We start from the raw sequence: 20,234 nt of genomic DNA, 5'->3' as shown, positions 1-20,234 counted from the left end.
GTTTCCCATTGTTGCTAGCCTATACCTATACGTTGCTTTACTCATTCATGTGACATTCGATTCTCTTCTCACTCATTATTAGAAGTAATTATATGGTATAACCTTTAAATATCTTTAAGCTTTTTGAGAGCCCATTGCTGCTTAAGATCTATTTACTGTCCCACAATGTCACATTTGCCCCTAAAGGTGTAATCGCTCTCTATAATAACATTTCAATGTCGTTAAAGCTCGTCTTGACTACAGGCAGTTGAACTGTAATGAATAAATTACAGCCGAGGTGTGACAATCGTAAGAGGGAACAGAGGAATCTCTACGTCAACAGGTAATATAAAGAAAAGTCTATGGATCCATATGAATGTGTGTTCAGATATACCCCAGAGGTTAATTTCAAATGTCACTGTGGCTGGCATTCAACTCAATTTTTAATAAGTACTTTTTTAAAGCTTATTTAATAACATTTTCTGGTAACCCTTACAAGGACGTGTGTTCGATATAAAACGATCACGGAACTTTTTGATATAAGTATATTAATCATCACTCTAATAACTTCTATTATCGAGTTTTCATTTACTTTATGCTATCTTATATGATTTGATCAGCTTTTTTTTTTTTTTGGTTGTCTTTACACCGATTTTACTTCCTAGTTTAAGTTTTTAATAGACACCAAATGATACTACTACTATGGACAACAAACTACTTTCAAATTCTGCCAATATCAAGCATATCTATTATCAATGGGGCTCTCAAGCCACGCCCAAAATCAATAAAGGGCTCTGTCATATAGGTCGTACTAGTTCCGCGAAACTTTACAAGCTGCAGTCTGTGACTGCAAATTATAAAATATCCGTGAGTTTTATCACTTGTAGTATATTCACTGTCGATAGTAATTATCAAAAAAGGGTTCTTTCGAAACATAATGTCAAATTTTCAAGCACAAATAATTGTTTTAAGCACCTTAACTTGTTTTTTCTAAAGCACTGTTTTGTTTGTTTGGTCAAACCGCACAAGTCGAACCTTGAAGTAGTCAAATCTCAATTGTGTCCGTATGCAAGTTCATACAGCATGTTAGTATGTTTGTGAGCCCTTTCACATGGTCGTGTTGATTTGATTCAGAAACTTGTAAATAGTTTATACATCCCGTGTATTAGGACCAATATGGCAGCGCTCTGAGTAATAACATTGGAGAAACACATTACAAGAACCTTATGCAAATATTCAACCAAATAAACAAATATTAGATATTAACTGTATAAGTAATGTCAGCTTAGCACAACCTTACAATGGACTAACAAAACAAAAACAAAACCTTTAAGACAACCAAACCAAAACTACCAGAATGAAAAATTAACAGTAGATATCGAGAATCAATAATACATAAATATAATCAGTTTATCGTATGGCAAAGTTTGGTATAGGTAAGCCAGCCTGAACCAAAATACCGGATAGGTCAAACTTGTACATTGATAAAAACTAGTGCAGAATTTTTCCTTCAACATGATAGTATTTTCGTTATGCAATGCTGTCAGCAATAGCTCAGATGGTAATTATAGGGCATTTGTACAGATGATGTTTCAAAGAACACTACCTGAGGTATATTCCGTTGGTAAATGTCGTTTAGAGGCAACCGCTTTCCAACACATTCTCCATATAGACCAGAAATTTATACTATATGCGATAGTTTATGAGATTAACTGTTCCTTCTTTCCGTCTGGTATTGAACACAGTTTGTGTGTGTCCTCATATGATCTGATTTTTGTCATTCAAATATGATTCCTCCTTTGTGTATCGATTGCTGATTTCTGGTTGGTATGTGCAATGTTAGGAATATTTTATTTAGCTGTCAATCTACTCTGTAAAAAAAGGTGTTATCAAATTAGTTGTTTTGTAAATTTATATATATTTTTTACTTTCCTATGGGTAATGATGTGAAAATATAACGTAGCCTTTTACAAAGACAATTTATTTGGTTAGCTCAACTCTTACGATGATGTAACTTACTCAGGTAGGTACATGTTGTCCGTTACATTTGTTAATTTTCGCAAACTTTAGAATAAATATTTTTGCAAGAAACAATAGTGATGGGGGAAAGTTTTCAACTAGTAGTGCGGACATAGTGCCATGAATTTATTCAGCTCTCAACTTCTGTGCAATTCGTATACGAACTTTATCTTGTTAAAAAATTACATATTATAATGAGCCCATATATTTTGCAGAGATTCAAAAACTACCTTGATTATGAATTCTCTCTTTTAATCAGTAAGGTATATAAAATTTATTGAAACATAAATTAGCTTGCTTTAACAACGCACAACGTTTTCTCTCGTTTTTATCTAAATAATAAAATTCAGTAAGTCGGTGCAAACTGTCAGAAAATAAGAAGTATAATTACGAAACACAAACAGGCTGCAACAAAACATTAATACAGTTACGAAGAAGAAAAACAAAACCAGTCTCTATCCTTTGTTCATGTTTGTTACCTTACATTCCTGCTTCAAAGACATGGCTGATTCTCAACACTATTATCCCAAAGTTTACTCCTCTAGCAACTTATCTTCACCGACAACATCAAATTATTTGTATCGATCTTACTTTAAAGGGATCATCCTTAGTGGTATGTGTTGTTGTTGTTTGCAATATTGGTGTACATTTATTTCGCCATGATTTACAACACTTCTCTCAAAGGGCATACCGAAGGTCGGAACTTCAAAGACTTTACAATTTAGATGAAGATAATCTATGGCGGCTGAGAGACAATGTAAATTAATGCGGTGTGAAATCATGTAAACGAATCATTATATATCATGAGAGGTAGATAATATTCTAAAGACGGGAACAAATTTTCAATATCAACTTGAAATGACCCCCACCCAAGAAAAAGGTAAGACTCTCGAAAACAAGTTTATCTGATGGCATTGCAAAACCACCTTCTTTGTTACTTTTGTTTTCTTGAATAAGCAGAAAATGATTGTCAGGTTGGTTCATTTAAACAAACACATTTAAGGAAGATATCGCTAGTTGCTAAATAACGTGTTTTTTCTTCTCTTTTCGTGAAAGTTCAACAAAGCCAGCTATATTTGCCAATCCCTTTAAGTGATAAATTCTGCATGCCCGATGTTTCAACCAAAAGAAAAATAGGGGACAAAAATAGTTTCGCCGGTGGGTGTTATTACAGCAAAAGAGGCCTTATCTATGTATAACATTGTTAAGAAACAGTGTCAATCTTTACATCATCCATGTACGTCTGTACGTCAAGCGACTCCCTCTGTTTCTTTCATGAATAAATAAATAATCTCACGAATTTGAAAAGTTTTGAAAGTTTGAGTCCTGTTTCGACTTCGGAGTTGGTGACCAAATGGCGAGGAATTTGTTTACTTTCGCATAATAATGCTATTAAAATACTACAAAGCGATTCCAAAGTATAATGATGATGATGGTCGGTGATTATTATTTTTTTTTAATTCAATGCAGCACTCTAGTCAAACCCTCGTTTTTTTAGTCCAAGAGTTATTGTATTGGCCTGTAAAACGTGAAATATTTCTTCTCTTCTTTCCCAATGCTGTAATCAGCTGGTAATAAATTCTTAAAGTTTATGCATATTTAATTCAAGAGCAAAATCTCTGTTAAAATGTTAGCCAATTTCTAAATATGATTTGCAGCGATAGACTTTACGCTTGCTCTAACGATTACATTTAATACTTGACTTGGTTTCCCTAGTACACTCTTTCCACCCAGCCATAGTTTGGTCATAAACTCAACACGTTCCTTATCGTTGTCTTTCATCAATTGATACTTTTATTCATTTTACTTTCTCTCTTCTCTACTTCACTTGTCTACTAATCCTCTTACAATCCACATCAGTAATATTCTGTTCACTTTAACTGTAAAAAGAGTGGTAAAGTTTCCTTTAGCAAGAATACATTTCTTCCACTTTCAAAACATAATAGAGTTCATAGTTTGATAGATCGAGTATAGAAGAATTCATACCTACTTCATAAATTGCAAATTATTTCAATGTTAATGGGGTACCGCTGTGATCACGTAATGAATTGTTTTGGAGAAAGCTTAGAGATTACGCAACTGACAAAAATCTACAGGTATTCTATTGAAATGCACTGGTGCATCACTTGCACGTCTCTATACACCCACACTTTCGCATTAACACTTGCACATTTCTATACACTTACACTTTTGCATACACACTTAGGAAATTGTTTCCATACACTTGCATAAAGACACTTGCACGTTGGTATACAGTTGCACGTTTGCATATAGACACTTACACGTTGATATACAGTGGCACTTTTGCAAACATACTTGCACGCCTGCGTGCACATGCACATATGCATACACACGTGAACGTTTCTATGCTCTTGCCCTTTAGCAAGCACACTTGCACGTTTCTATAGACTTGCGTTCTATCCAAACTGATTTTTTACTTTAATATAAGTCCTTACGCATTTGCATACACACTTCTATACTCATATACATAATAAAATTGTTGCAGTTGCAACGGCGGTCTTCGTGGAAATATATAAGAGATAAATATTAGCCAGATCCGTATCATTGCACGAAGGAATAGAGGTGTCGCTTGGGGTGTAGGTTTGGGGTATTTGTGTGGGTACCGGTGAGTGGGACGGAGAGGGGCAAGTGCGTCATTTGAATTGCCAATGGCGCCTGGTAAGTCGGTTAAGCGGCCCTCGCAAACTTACCGGAAACAATGCATCATAAACATGAAGCAAACATATATACATATTTTTCAGTGCATTTCAAAGTCAGTCCGCAAAAATGTCTTAGGAATAAAGAAAAATGTTGTAAATATATAAAAGTAAAATGCTATCTTACTTCTTTTTCAGTAATGTGAAATGAAAATTACCAAACCAAACTATTTTACACTTTTACTTGATGTGTATTGGTTTCGTTCACTTTATTTGCAATTTGTATTTAACCCTTTTACGAATTTGAAGGGGAAAAAACTTTCCTGTGAGTAAAATTTTATTCAAGGACTTGCCTTTGGATGCTTTTCATCACTTTATAAGAGTCAGAGTTGCAGGATTGAAAGAAAAATAGCAGACAAGCTTAGCACATGAATAGAACGGCGCATAGAAGAAGAAGAAGCTGACGAACCACGGAACCAAAGAAATTGAGAAAAGGTATCGCTAAAGAAACCGAAAAGAGGATTGCCAATAGCGGTTTGGAAATGAAAGGGGACATAAAGGTAGAATAATTGAAGAAGGATGGACATTATTAGAAAAGGTGAAACTGAGGTGAGGAGGGAACGGGATGGAATGAATCATTCTCTTTACACAGCTTACTAACAGGCAACTTAAAACGCACTCTTTATTCAACTCATTTTTGGAGACAATGAAATTTAAACGATTCTTCTCAAGTAATTTCATTCTTCATGAGTTCATTCCATTTTGCAATGTCGTCGTCGTCGGAAAAGGAATACTTTCATATCATCAATAGCATGCTAAAAACAAATAAAATGCTTACAATTCGAAATATTCTTTGATATTTCGATAAGTCAAGGTTTGCGGGTCGTCTATTCTGTTACGATATTTCAAAATCGATACATTTCTTTAAGGTATTTTTCTCCAAGCCAAACTAACAATGCAAAGAAACTATATATCGGTGGCTCGGTGACTTTGCACTAGACGGTTCATTGTTGCATATGACTGTGAGTTTGGGGTAACGTTAAAACAACACGATGTAATCGTAGCATGGACTGTTATCTCCCAACACATCGATATTCTCGTCAAAATGTAGGAATCATTAAAATCAAGAATGTTGTTTATTACCATTGAGACGATTTGATTACCATCCCTAGCACCTAGTTGGGACAATTTTTTGCTATACTGTAGTGTCATGCCCCGCCTCCATAGCACTCGTATTGTCAGTATGAGCAGTATGAATATCATGTTTCTATCAGATCAAGGTTAAGAACTGTTTGCACTGTCAATACCAGTGCTTTGAAGCATGATATTGATGTACAGGTTAGAGAGGTATTAGCATTAGGAAATTGTCCCAACTGGCTGTCCCTAGACAACATTTGTAACTGGCTGATCTAGTTCTCGTTCAGCTCTCTGCATGGGTAATGCACAATGCACTTCCACCATTGACGAACGAGTTTCCTTCACTATCGTCAATAATACAGTGACTGCATGATCTTCAGCTCGGATTACGCATGTACGTTTTGAGATTGCGCATGTTCTGAACGATTGATACCTACGCGGAGTAGAAAAGAATAAAGATAACATGCCGTGGCCGCAATTCCTCTAAAGACAAGTAAGCCTAGGTTTCAAACCACGATGGGAGTAATATACATACGCCCGTTGAAGAAGTTCCTGAAGACTGGGGTACTGAGTGTGAATGTGTTTTTTTTTTGAGTTTTCATCGTCACATTTGGTGGTTGGATGTTGAAGACTGAGATACACTACTGACGATAGGAATAAACATGAACTGATACATATAGATTGGGGGAAGTACCGTATAACACGTTCCCCCCTTTTCTTACCCAAAATCGAAACAGTCATGGTACCGCAGGGTTGAATTTGTGCCATGATAGATCAAGACTTCAGCTATGGTAACATTCCAGTTAGAAACTATATGATGTTGTAGTAAGCAATTTAGTGTGTTTGCCAATTGAACAATTAATTGTGGTACGAAAACCTCACAAAATACACTTTACGAAAATAAGTATATGGCAAGAATAATTAATAGATAAAGAGTTGCATTGGTTATCTCAAAGTTTATACAAAGTTTTCTGCCAATTTTAACTGTTAACTCTGAAAATTACTGTATCAAAGTGAGATATTGATTTATAAGAAAAAAAAATTACATTCTAATTTTGGCTGTCATGTGCAACTGGCAAGCATACAAAGAAAAAAAGTGTTGTCATTGATCTCGTCTCTCCACTCAAAACGCTGTACTAATATGTTATGATAAAGAGAAAAGTATACATTTCCCCTTTCGACTTGTTGCATAAGTTGTATGTGCGGATTGATATAACCCCAAACATATCGTAGAGGTAACATAGGTATGCATGTTTAAGAATTCCCACAGCGCGAGCATCAGACAAAAGTTACCAATAAAAAAAAAAACTGTGAAAAAAATCCCACGAAGACCAAAAATAAAAATGAAAAATAAAATAAAGGAAAACATCGAGCATGTTGCTTTACCATTGAGTGGAAGCAAAACCAACTTGTGCTAGCAGGTGATCATTTCAGAGCTTCGGAATGACTGATCAGGAAATGACATATAACATCAACTTCTGAACATTTGATTACATTTTATACTTTTCAGATGGATGTGGCGTATTCCCTAAATAAAACACACTGCGTTGTTATATTCTCCTCGATCAATGTCAGAACCCATATGCTTTATTTGATTTAAGTATAGTTGCTTGTGTTTAATAAGTTTAACAAAATACCCCACAAGTCCATCATCTGTCAAAAGTCGAAGTTTTAATAAAGTTGACAGATAATCATCAAATGTTGTCACTATTCTCATCTCTGAATGGCCTTTGTGATAAATGCCAACTTCAGGGCACGATGACATGCAAGATAGGACAGGGAATTTGACATGTTTGCCACCTACTCCCCTCAGGAAACGAAAGTGACCTTAGGCAGCAGAAAATTAAGCTCTGTGCAAATAACACCCTTCTGGAACATCGTGGTAATTCAAATTGAATAAGCTCTTTCCATTTGCTACGTACTTTTAATACAACCATGTTTCAACTCTGGGTCACCGGTCGGAATCCCGTTCTATAGACGAACATTCCTCTTCTCAGTTCAAGTTTGTTTATAATTAACCACACAGGTTACCGCTTTTCATTTCTCTCTATAACTGTAATACAGGTTAACAGATAATAATTTATTAAAATCTAGGTTATTAAAGTATTTGCCGTTTTCAAATCAAATAGTTTTAAACCTGCACAGGCATTCCATGTCGATGGTCTTGCATTTAGGAGACTGACCTCGGTTCATTGGACATATGCTCTTTACTTCAAACATCGATGAACTCGATGGTTAATGTCGAAACACACTGAGAACATAGTTACTACTGTAAATCTTAAAGTTATGTACCAAAGTAAAAACTGGATCGTGCTATAAATCGGTAGCATGTGTTATTATGATTACTGTATGAACTGAGGATATGTGTAATTCTAATGAATCCAGTTGGGATTTGTTGGAATTACACATATCCTCAGTTCTTAATGTAATCCTAATAGCAAATTATACCAATTTATCATATTTATCAGCACGATTCAGTTCTAACTGTGGTACAAAATGCTAATATTTACATTAGTTACGTTAATCTCTGTGTGAATCGGCTGAGCATTGATAGCATAATGTCCTAAATCCCCCTTTAACTCTAACTCAAGTTTCTGCAATATCATGACGTCACCATCCGTTGTAGCAGCAACAACTGCAATTGACGGTATCATCAGTTCCGTGTTATTCCATTTACCAAAATATTAAACATTAAATCATATGTCCAATACAATTTTTCGGGTGGAGGTGTTGGGATGGGGCGGGGTGGGGTGGGAGATCCTCATATACGACTCACAATTAGTTGATATGGCGTTGAACTTAAAAGTCAAATTGAGGAATCGACCACAACAAGACTTATAGACTGAGGGCTCATAGAAATATCTATTACGAATAATGCATTCTTATTGTCATAACTAGACTAACAGAGAAATGAAGATTTCAGACTGGAGACCCTGTTACATAATAACCATCAGGTCTGATCTAGCTCTCCATGGCAACTCACTGCCATTATTCCATAGCCCTTGCAAGCCCGTAATATTTATTGTTCCAATCATCCCGTTATACTCCATTGTGTTTCGACGTGTCAATAGCCAACTCGCTGTCATAGCTTATATGCAGCCTTACGTGTCTAAAGTAATAAAACTAAGACGATTACACTGTCACCCAGTCTGACATAAAAAGTATACACTGGTCAAAGCAGCTGAATTTGTGGGGTTTGCAACGAACGTTTGTGTGCAAAGCAAGTTTATATGAGCAAATAAGGTACTGTTATAAGATGCGTTTATAACACAAATACATAAGAAGCCGATACGTCACGTTCAATATAAATTACAAAACTCTCTGAAGTAGCCTGCACAATTTCCATGAAGATGTACTTTCTAATTAGGCCTATATGTTTCCATACTTATTAACGACTCAAGGTCACAATTTTTAATGACAAAATATCATTTTATCGCTACGATAATGGAAAGAGGCTGTTTTCATCAACAAAATAGGGCTGCACCTCTATCTTCTTTCACAAAATCGTGACCCCCTCCTTTAGCTCCGCCGACCCTGGTAAATGAGCAAATATTCTCAACAGTTCGTTGTTCAGACACGTGTTTAATCCTTTTCCTTGTAATTTGAAACATTGAAGAATTAAAAGAATCTTTGCAAAATGAGATCAATTAATCCCTGACTAGATTGTCCTCTAAGGAAAATTGAAATTACACAATCGTATAAGCAATGACGCATTTGTCATATATGTACATAATAATAATAAGATATCATTAACCATAAATAACCAATTATAACCAATCAAGTGACGTCACTAGTCATTTGGTAATGATGCTTTAACAATAGCACGTTTCTTCGCATACGTCAAGAGAACTTTTTAATAATAACTTTGCAACATTTGCATACGTTTTGTTCTTGTCCTAATTCATGTATAATATTTCAAAGTAATTATTTGTATAAAAAGGATGCCAGATATTTTGGCTACAAAAAATAAAAATTGAGGCTATTCTTTGAGCATTTCTTGGCTTACCTTGTAAAAATTAGTTCTTCCAGCCCAACTACATGTTTATCGCATCCTGGAAATGAACTGCAAGATTGTAGTCTGCATTTACTCTGTTATGTAGAAGACAAGCACCTTCTATAGTAGTACACCGAAGTATTATGTTTCGGAAAGTATAACCATGGAGCTATAATGGTATAACTGAATCGTTTGACGAGAATCTAAGAGCGTCCCTTGTATTCTCGACCACTCAGGTGTTTCATTATCTGTGAATAAAATCCCATTGTACATGTTTGTCTTTTTTGTGGTTCCATTGGACCTGTAAAGCAAATCCACCGTACCTCTCCAATGGCATGTATTAAACTACCTTTTATTGCTCTTAAACTGGCCTGGCGGGGTTTCGTTTATTTCCAAAGCATCTTTGCAAACAGAAGGATCCGTGTTTTTTTAAAGATAACATCAAAGACTTTAACTTCGTGGAGGATTACGGAAGCCTACAGTCATTACCATGATACGCTGCAGGGATGAGGAAAAGGGAGAAAAATTGTTGCTCTCGATAACATCGACATTCACATGCTTTAGTAAGAAATCATACTAAAATATGACAATAGACAGAACTAAATAATCTGTATCGTTTCAACATGAATCTCTCAAACAGAATCAAAGCAAGAATACCGACATGAGCAAGTTACACAATGAAAGATGTCGACAACACAGATGAAAACAGAAATACTGACCGTTGTGGTCAAGTGGTTTAGGCAGTGGATGTAAGGAATGCAGGTGGGTGTCCTGTCAAGATATTGCTTCTCCGTTGCCTCTCCTCACCCAGGTGTATAAATGGAGACTTGCGATGGAACTTGTGTATATAGTTGCGTGCGCCAGTTTGTGCCTCCACCCTGTGGGAAGTCACTCATGGGGACACGAAGATGTGGTGCACTGAAGTGCTCTAGGAGAGATTGCTTGTGCACACTTTGGTGTGTAGGTGTGACAAGTCACCACAGACCAGGTAGTACCATGATAATCATAATGAAACTAAACACAATCGGATTCATTCATTTCCAATGTAACAGTGGATTTACTTGAATGCCGAAATTGATGGAAAGTGGAATGTGGTTATCAAGTAAGCAATCAGCAGCCACATACACCATTTGCTGTCATGGAAACTAAGAGTGTTTACTGCTAACCGGACGACCTTCTTTCTGGCCAGCAAGTAAGATAGCGGAAGTTTGTCCTTTTGATTTTCCGCTAAAAAGTCATCCAAGATTAAAAGAAAGGAAGGGAAACAATTGTTAAACGTTTTTGCATATATTTTCTAAAAAGTCACGCTCATGGAATATTTCTCGCATTCTCAATTTATTTTGTAAGTTATTTTATTACCTGGTGACAAGATTTACTAAAAACGGAAAGACAAGGAATAAAGGGGGAAAAACAAACACGAAATATAAGCCACGACATTCTTAGCTCACAGGATAAATCAACGTGACAAATTACACTATTAAATCCGACGTCATTCATTTTGATCGTTGAGCTAAATAGCAGTCACATTTTGTTATAAATGGTCGCGGATGCAAGATGTCACTGTCATTTGATCTATGCACACTTTTAAGCTATTGTGAGTTTTATATGTCTCGATATGTATATTAATCCTAACGTCAATTAAATTTATTTCAATACTACTTTATATAGTGTTTACTGTAAACTCTGAAATTAACTATTTATAGGACTCGAGATCAATATAATTACTTAATATTTTGTTTTTACTTTGTGTCCTTTTCGTATACAATTTCGAACCTTTTCCGTCCAAATTACCCCGACAATTCCAAAATACTGAGTAGAAATTATTTAAAAAATGAAAAATAACTGTCAGACAGACAAGCCTGAATAAGAGTTGCTGTAGACTTATATAAAACGGCAATATTTGACTACCGTACAATTGATCGACGACGAAGGTGTCAGTGAACTAAGATCTTGCACGAATGTTTGCCTTGAAATAAGATCCATGTTTGAATAGGCTTCCAACTTACCTTTACACATTTGGGTTAAAGGGAGCAATACTATGACGTCATTAGAATTAAGAGCATAAAAGAAACACTTGTAAACAAAATGGATAAATAATCCTGAAGTGTTTGCCTTGGCACAGATGTCGTTGTGAAGATTGAATAGTGGTCCATTTGGGACCGCCAGATAAATAAGAGAATGATTAGCATTAATTAATACTCTTTTCCTGCCTTTATACTTAATTCTTTTGTATGTCACTCTTTGCGGACCTTCGATGTTGCTTCTCTTCTGAACATCCACTGAATCAGTGAGGTGTACATTGGATTTATCGGAGCTTTATATAACTTCTACTGTATAACTTCTACAGCTCTCCTGCCCTCTCCTCTACCGACTTTCTAACATGGATTCACTACTCCTTTCACAAACTTAACAGACAATAAGTTTGTTTGTATTACACACAAAAAAACATTTTCAGGTTTTAAAAGGCCTCTCACGTATCGTTGTTTCATTTACTGGACTATCCAGTTTCACCCCTCCCCATCCCAATTAAAATAAAAGGGCAGTATCTACACATAGGATATAAATATTTAAATGCGACTGGTGTAGAGGCTATACCAACTTGGATCATTTTGTGTTCTCCCGTTGTTTAAACTGAATATCCATTCAAGGCCACCATGGAGTGATGATCCCCACATTTTTTAATTTTTATATTCATCGCTAGTGACCATCGATTATACCACCTGATCTTCCAAAGAGTATTCATCTTTCATATATAGTTGACAAGAGAAGTGTTATACGTTTGACAGTTTCACGGGTCAACCACCTAGGCGTGACGACTTGATGAATAGTATACAGCAAACTCATTCTTCTATGGGATGGTCAATACGTGGGGTGAAAACAATTGCTCTGTAACGATATATATCTAATGTGACAAGCACCGTAATATCATCGATGACTATATAGCTTTGTTTGTTATGATAGATTTGAAAAGATGAATTTTGAAGCCGATATCTGATCCTGAGGCGAACAATTTATCAAGATTTATTATACAAAATGGCAAAGTGAATTTAATTGCATTTTGTGTCGATAAAGATTGGCGAGCGCTAGAGACCATCATCAATGATCAGTCATTAATATCTATATTAGTTATAGCGAAAACAAATACTTGCGACATTTCAATGGAATTTGATGTGTACAACGTTTATTTGTGATTGTTATGCAAATATAATATAATATATATATATATATATATATATATATATATATATATATATATATATATATATATATATATATATAGATATATATATATATATATATATATATATATATAGATATATATATATATATATATATATATATATATATTGTGAATAAGAAATATAAGAAAGACGCATTAATTAGGAAACGACAATTCGTAATGAGATATCGAAATGCACTTGTAATGAGCCCGTAATGCGGCTCAATTTGACCACTGCATGTGTCCTAAAAGTAGGAGGCGTCTCCTTCTCAACCCCAACTTCGTTTAATCCTTCAAGACATTATTGATTTTCGTCAACAGAAAAATATTCTGCCAAAAAAATTGCAATTCAGTCGGTTAAAATAATGTCATAATATGAACTCCTGTGATAGTGTTTGTCAAAAATCACTTCCGGATATTCTGCGTGTCTACTCTTTAATGGCCCCGGCGCTTCGCAATGTTGTCCGTGACTGCACATTCTTTCCAGCTCTGTTATTGGGAGATGACGTCATCCTTGTAACAACTTCTGTAAGGTAACGTAAAAGTAGGTGATACAAAGCATTAGACAAACAATAATCACTCCATTTTCGTCATCTATTTAGTTCGGAACTGCAGGAAAACAAGACGCATTAGTTAAAGAAAGTCTGAAAACCAAAGAAAAACATGTTCCCGTATGCAAGAAACTTATTGACAAAATGATAACTCCGATGGTGAATTTCATTCTGTTGTTACAATATCTAATCATCAACTAAATATTCATGCAATATATCAACCATTCTAGTTCATAAATTACATTATGTGAGACAATTTAAGTATAAATTGCACTACTTCGTAACTAAGGAGCAGTGTGACCAGAGGAGGGTTTATTCATGTTACGTTGACGGTTTTCATGGTAAATTGAAAAGGATATTTCCTTTTGTTCCGAAAGTGAGACTTCCATGATGAAGTATAGTACGATATGCTGATGCAACGTTGACTAAGTACTGTTTAGTCATTTTCAGTTGAAAACTAAGATATTAAACAGTTCTGCAACATCGAAAATGGAAAAAAGAAAAGAAAAGAAAACCTGGTCATAGACCTTAAGTTACTAATTTGTTAAGACTGAAAAACACTCCAATCCATCTCGTTCGCCCCGAGTAAGAGGAGATTTGAAGAAGGAGAGAAAAAAACTACAACAAATGATGAGGTTTCTGCCAATAAAAGCATATATCATATGCGGCTGCTTTGAAGTGCTCTTTCGTTGACTCATTGTCATCCATTTGTCCCGTATGATTATCGTGGCAATCAAACATCTTTCATTCCCCTTTATATATCAATTCTTTCAAAAATCTAGTTAATAAAAAAGGCAATCTTTGAGACAAAACCAAATCACAATTGTTCATAGGAAATGATTCCCCTCTAGCGTTAGGCTAGGTATTGGGTATTCTACTTATGATGTTATCTTATGAGATATTTGCATTGCGGGCGGGGGGCTTCGTCTTACCTTCGAGCCCTGTTTTATTGCTCAATCCATTAAGTCGATGGGATTTTTCCCCCTCCCGCTTACAATTAGCATATTAACAAACTGTCAACATCTCGCTTTTCTCACCAACAGTATTTTAGATATTTTTTAAGTATGAACTTTTTGTGCTTTGCCAACTAAAAAATTTGCACTTGCTGGAATAAGGGAATAAGAGAAACGATATCGTTTCATCTTTCACACGATTGAAAACGACATGCGGAAGAACAATTATTAGTGTTTCCTTACGTTATGTCGAGCTATACGGAGTGATGACGTAATGTCCTAATATGTGTTATGTAAGCATGTCAAGGATGTATTGTATATGATCAAGACATAGCCGTCATGAATCATTGATACGTTTTTTCATATATTTGTTGGGATGTAATTGTAATATAAATTGACAAAAAGCCTGTAATACGCATTCACACAAGTACACCATTGTGGCTTAGTGGTACGGACTTGAGTCTGTAACACGAAGGTCCGGAGTTTGGAATTCACCTGATGAGTCCCAAAAGGACGTAACCGGTCGTGAAGTGGATTTGTTCTGGTGTGTTGATCTTTAACAGCCCCGCAAGGATTCGAACCCAGGCCCCCCGCTTTATATGCAAATACTTTCAAAAATTAGGCTATGTACACTGATTGTAAGACCAGAGGTTCGAAACCAGTAAGGAAGGTCATCATTCCACTTGTATCGAGCAATGCTAGTCATGCTTGGAAACATATTTTGCCTTACTCTAGAGATCAATCCTATGCTCCTATCTCTCGAAAGATATACTTTGAACAGACTCTGTTAAATGGATATAAACGACTTAACATGAATATGCTTAAGACTTAATACGACAGGTTCACATCTGGGGCCTTCAAAAAGACCTGGAACCCAACAACTACCATGCAATCCGTTCTACCTATTATTTGCTCCTCATTCCGCTACCTGTATGGTCATGTTTTATTTGGTGCTCATTCCATCAGTGCCACTCACACTTATCTAGCACCATACTTTCATTGTGTTACATTTTGTACTTTTCATTCCACTGGCAAGTATTGCTGACGAAAGTCCAAGGAGGAGCGGAAATTCCCAGCCAGTTCGGACGATTTCCCAATGCTAATTGCTCTCTAAACTGGCCTCCCATATCATGCTTGACTGGTATCTTGCACTGGTATTGACAGTACAAACAGTTCTGAACCTTGATCTGATAGAAACCTGATATTCATACTGCTCGTACAGAAAATACGAGTGCTCTGGAAGCACACTACAGTATAGAAAAAATGGTCCCAATTGGGTGAAAAGTCCAGTATAATTTCTAAAACAGTACTCCTTATTTGTCAATTATGAGTCATATCTTATTTCTTTGCTTTTGTCTGTAATATTTTCTATTATATATAATTATAAATATACTCTGTTATATATATTATATATTTATAACTATATATATATTTATAAATACATATATATATATATATATATAAATACATATATATATATATATAAATATTAGTATATATATATATACTTATATTTATTAGAGAAAACCAAAGAAATAAGATATGACTCATAATTGACAAATAAGGAGTAAGTTTTAGAAAATATATTGGAATTTTCGGTCCCCCTGGGACCTTCGTCAGCAATACTTAGCAGTCGAATGAGAAGTACAAAATGTGACACAATGAAAGTATGACGCTAGATAAGTGTAAGTTGCAATGATGGAATTAAAACCAAATAAACCATGACTATACAGGAAGCGGATTAAGGAGCAAAGAACGGATTACATATGCTTGTAGAACTGGTAGTTGTTAAGGGGTCCCAAGTCTTTGTTGAGGCCGGTGATGTGAGACTTAATACGAAAGATCCAATCGATTTCTTTACGTTTACGTTCAGTAGTTGATTTGAAGTTCGAGGCAATTAAAATACATTTTAGGTTTTTTAGAGAATGACCATGAAGATTGAAATGTTCGGACACTGGGAATCCTGCAAAATTATCACGAATCGATTTTTTGTGATTATTAAAACGTAAGCGGAATCGGGAGCCTGTTTCACCTACATAATTGCCCTCTTTGCAAAGTACACAATAGAAAATGTAAATAACATTAATAGAATCACAAGAGAGGGAAGGGGGTCTAAGACTAAAGTCAACATTGGGAATCTTGACCACGGTGCCTGGGGTAATATGGGGGCATATTTGGCATCTAGGTTTACCGCAAGGAAAATTGCCTGCGGAGGTGGAAACTGAGCGGGGGAGTCTGGGGGAAGTGAGAAGAAATTTAAGGTTGGGGGGTTGACGAAATGCTAGCATGGGGGGTACCTTAAACGATTCTCCTACAGACTGATCGTCTTGAAATACAGCAAATTCCTGTTTGATGGAGCGAATGAAAGATTTGATGAGGGGGTTGTAACTGGTAACGAACGGAATGCGTGTGTTGGGACTTTTAGACTTGTATTTTAATAAGTCCTCACGGCTCAACTTGTCGGCCCTGGAAATACCCTGTCTAATTAAGTGAAGGGGGTATCCGACGTTCAAGAAATAACCAGTTAATATGGATACCTGGTGTTTAAAATCACATGGGTTGGAGCAAATGCGTTTAAGTCTAAGGCATTGGCTGTAAACAATAGAACTCTTGAGATTATGTGGGTGAAAACTATTAAAGTGTAAATACATATGAATATCAGTGGGCTTATAATAGACTGAGGTGGTTAAGGAATTGCCATCCAACTTGACCAGAACATCTAGGAATGAAATTTGATGTTTGGAAACTTCGACAGAAAATTTAATGCTGTCATGAAAAGAATTAACATGATCAGAGAAAGACTTAAGAGATTCTTCACCATGTGGCCAGACAAAAAATATATCGTCAATATATCTATAATAATGTGATGGCTTAAGAGGAGAAGTGGATAGCATTTCCTGTTCTAATTCGTGCATAAATATGTTGGCGTAACAAGGTGCCATCTTAGTGCCCATAGCGGTACCATTGATTTGTAGATAATATTTCCCGTTAAAAGAGAAATAATTATTACTTAATATGAAACGTAAAATGGGACCAAGATCATCACCTAAAGTGGGGTTGGTGGCATGCTCACGAAGAAAATTTTGACAAGCGATAATTCCCTCATCATGAGGGATATTAGTGTACAAAGAGGATACATCCATAGTAACGAGTAAGGAATTAATTGGTAACGCCTGAATAGTGTTGAGAATTCTCAAAAAATGCGTAGTGTCCTGTATATAAGAAGGAATATGGGTTAATAGAGGGTTGAGTACGGAGTCCATGTATCCTGAAAGATGCTCAGTTAGCGTACCAATTCCTGAAATAATAGGTCGGCAAGGAGGGAATAGCTTGAGTTTCCTGGCTAGCTTACAAATGTCAGAACGGCGGATATTCTCAGGGTCAGAAGGGGTCACTCCGGGTAGTGCTTGTTGAGCCTCTGTTATTAATTTAGGTAGTTTGTGGACTTTAGGTAAAGTATAGAACGTACCCAACGACGGATCCTTAGGTGTAAGTTCTGCTATCTTGGTTGCTACGTGTTGTGGTACCGATTGACATAATTCGTCAATTTTGGGTTGGAAGAGTCTGGAGGGGTCTTCCGGTAATATCTTGTAAAAATCAGAGTTACTAAGTTGCTTCTCTGCTTCAAAAATGTATTCGGTAGTGTTAAGAATAGTGGTGGCACCTCCTTTATCCGCTTGTCGTATAACGACATCCGGGTTGTTCCGAAGTTTCTTAATAGCCATGGACTGAGTACGGTTGACGTTAGAGGAGAGTGGACGTTTGGCATTCTCTAAAATAAATTTGTCGAGGTAAGTTTTGGCTTTGCAGGCAAATGAGTCTATAAATCTGTTGCGTCCTTCTGGTGGTGTCCAACTGGATTTTGTGTTGGGAACATGTAGTGTTGGCTGCGTGTCCTTGCTGTTGATGTCTGGAATCGGGTCGGAAGTGTTATCTTCGAAAAACTCTCTAAGTCTCATACGGCGAACAAAATTATCCAAGTCAAAGCATAGACCAATTGGATCTAGTTTGCGGGAGGGACAGAAAGATAGACCATTTTGTAAAACCTCTTGTTCGTCTTTGGTAAGGACACAGTCCGATAGATTTAAGACGTTATCCGTGGTAACGTTTTCAGCCCGATGAGATAATGGCTTAGGAAACTTACTAGTGATGTATGGATGGCCAGTGCTTTGCAGATGGTGAAGTAGCGGGTCCTGTGTGGTTAGTTGTTCAAGTTACTTTCATTGTGTCACATTTTGTACTTCTCATTCGACTGCTAAGTATTGCTGACGAAGGTCCCAGGGGGACCGAAAATTCCAATATATTTTCTAAAACTTACTCCTTATTTGTCAATTATGAGTCATATCTTATTTCTCTGGTTTTCTCTAATAATATTTTCTTTTGGAGTAAACGTGGATTTTCGTTATATTATGTTTGGTCCTCGCCTTGACGGCGAATCTCTCCACGCTAGACGGCAGCACGAACTTCTTCTCAACAAGTTAGCTAGGACCCGATCGGATATAGTGTTCCTATCACAATGTAAACAGCTGAACATTGTACCTAAAGGACTCCGGATCCGCAACCCTCTACACAGTGGTGACAAACGTATTGATAGCATATCTGACGCCATATGCTCTCGAGCCTCCCACCAACTACGTAACCATGCTCTTAAGTTCGCATATACCAAACAAAACAGGTTATCGAAGGAACTTATGCATACCAAGGATAGTTTACAGAACCTGGTTCCAGATACTGCCGCTAACAAAAAGGTTCTCTCTGCTCTGGACACTACCTACCGAAGGGGACTTAAGAATTGTTTTAAAAGGAAACTGCGTAACTTGAACAACTAACCACACAGGACCCGCTACTTCACCATCTGCAAAGCACTGGCCATCCATACATCACTAGTAAGTTTCCTAAGCCATTATCTCATCGGGCTGAAAACGTTACCACGGATAACGTCTTAAATCTATCGGACTGTGTCCTTACCAAAGACGAACAAGAGGTTTTACAAAATGGTCTATCTTTCTGTCCCTCCCGCAAACTAGATCCAATTGGTCTATGCTTTGACTTGGATAATTTTGTTCGCCGTATGAGACTTAGAGAGTTTTTCGAAGATAACACTTCCGACCCGATTCCAGACATCAACAGCAAGGACACGCAGCCAACACTACATGTTCCCAACACAAAATCCAGTTGGACACCACCAGAAGGACGCAACAGATTTATAGACTCATTTGCCTGCAAAGCCAAAACTTACCTCGACAAATTTATTTTAGAGAATGCCAAACGTCCACTCTCCTCTAACGTCAACCGTACTCAGTCCATGGCTATTAAGAAACTTCGGAACAACCCGGATGTCGTTATACGACAAGCGGATAAAGGAGGTGCCACCACTATTCTTAACACTACCGAATACATTTTTGAAGCAGAGAAGCAACTTAGTAACTCTGATTTTTACAAGATATTACCGGAAGACCCCTCCAGACTCTTCCAACCCAAAATTGACGAATTATGTCAATCGGTACCACAACACGTAGCAACCAAGATAGCAGAACTTACACCTAAGGATCCGTCGTTGGGTACGTTCTATACTTTACCTAAAGTCCACAAACTACCTAAATTAATAACAGAGGCTCAACAAGCACTACCCGGAGTGACCCCTTCTGACCCTGAGAATATCCGCCGTTCTGACATTTGTAAGCTAGCCAGGAAACTCAAGCTATTCCCTCCTTGCCGACCTAT

The 20,234-nt window shown here is 36.6% G+C and overlaps 1 protein-coding gene across 2 annotated transcripts in view; it reads right to left on the bottom strand.

The window, feature by feature from the left end:
* Positions 1–10,132, bottom strand: part of LOC139968580 (ras-related and estrogen-regulated growth inhibitor-like) — a 33,149-nt gene extending 23,017 nt beyond the window's left edge. The window contains exon 1 of one of the 2 annotated variants that reach the window (XM_071972747.1): positions 9,799–10,132. The gene's annotated coding sequence lies outside the window, so the exon portion shown is untranslated. The remainder of the gene's footprint in view (positions 1–9,798) is intronic. The other variant, XM_071972838.1, reaches the window with a different exon arrangement.
* Between the last annotated feature and the right edge of the window lie 10,102 nt (positions 10,133–20,234).

This window comes from Apostichopus japonicus, chromosome 1, assembly GCF_037975245.1.
Source record: "Apostichopus japonicus isolate 1M-3 chromosome 1, ASM3797524v1, whole genome shotgun sequence".
Taxonomy (NCBI): Eukaryota; Metazoa; Echinodermata; class Holothuroidea; order Aspidochirotida; family Stichopodidae; genus Apostichopus; species Apostichopus japonicus.
The sequence above is the reverse complement of the archived record's forward strand: the minus strand, read 5'-3'. Positions and strand labels throughout refer to the sequence as shown.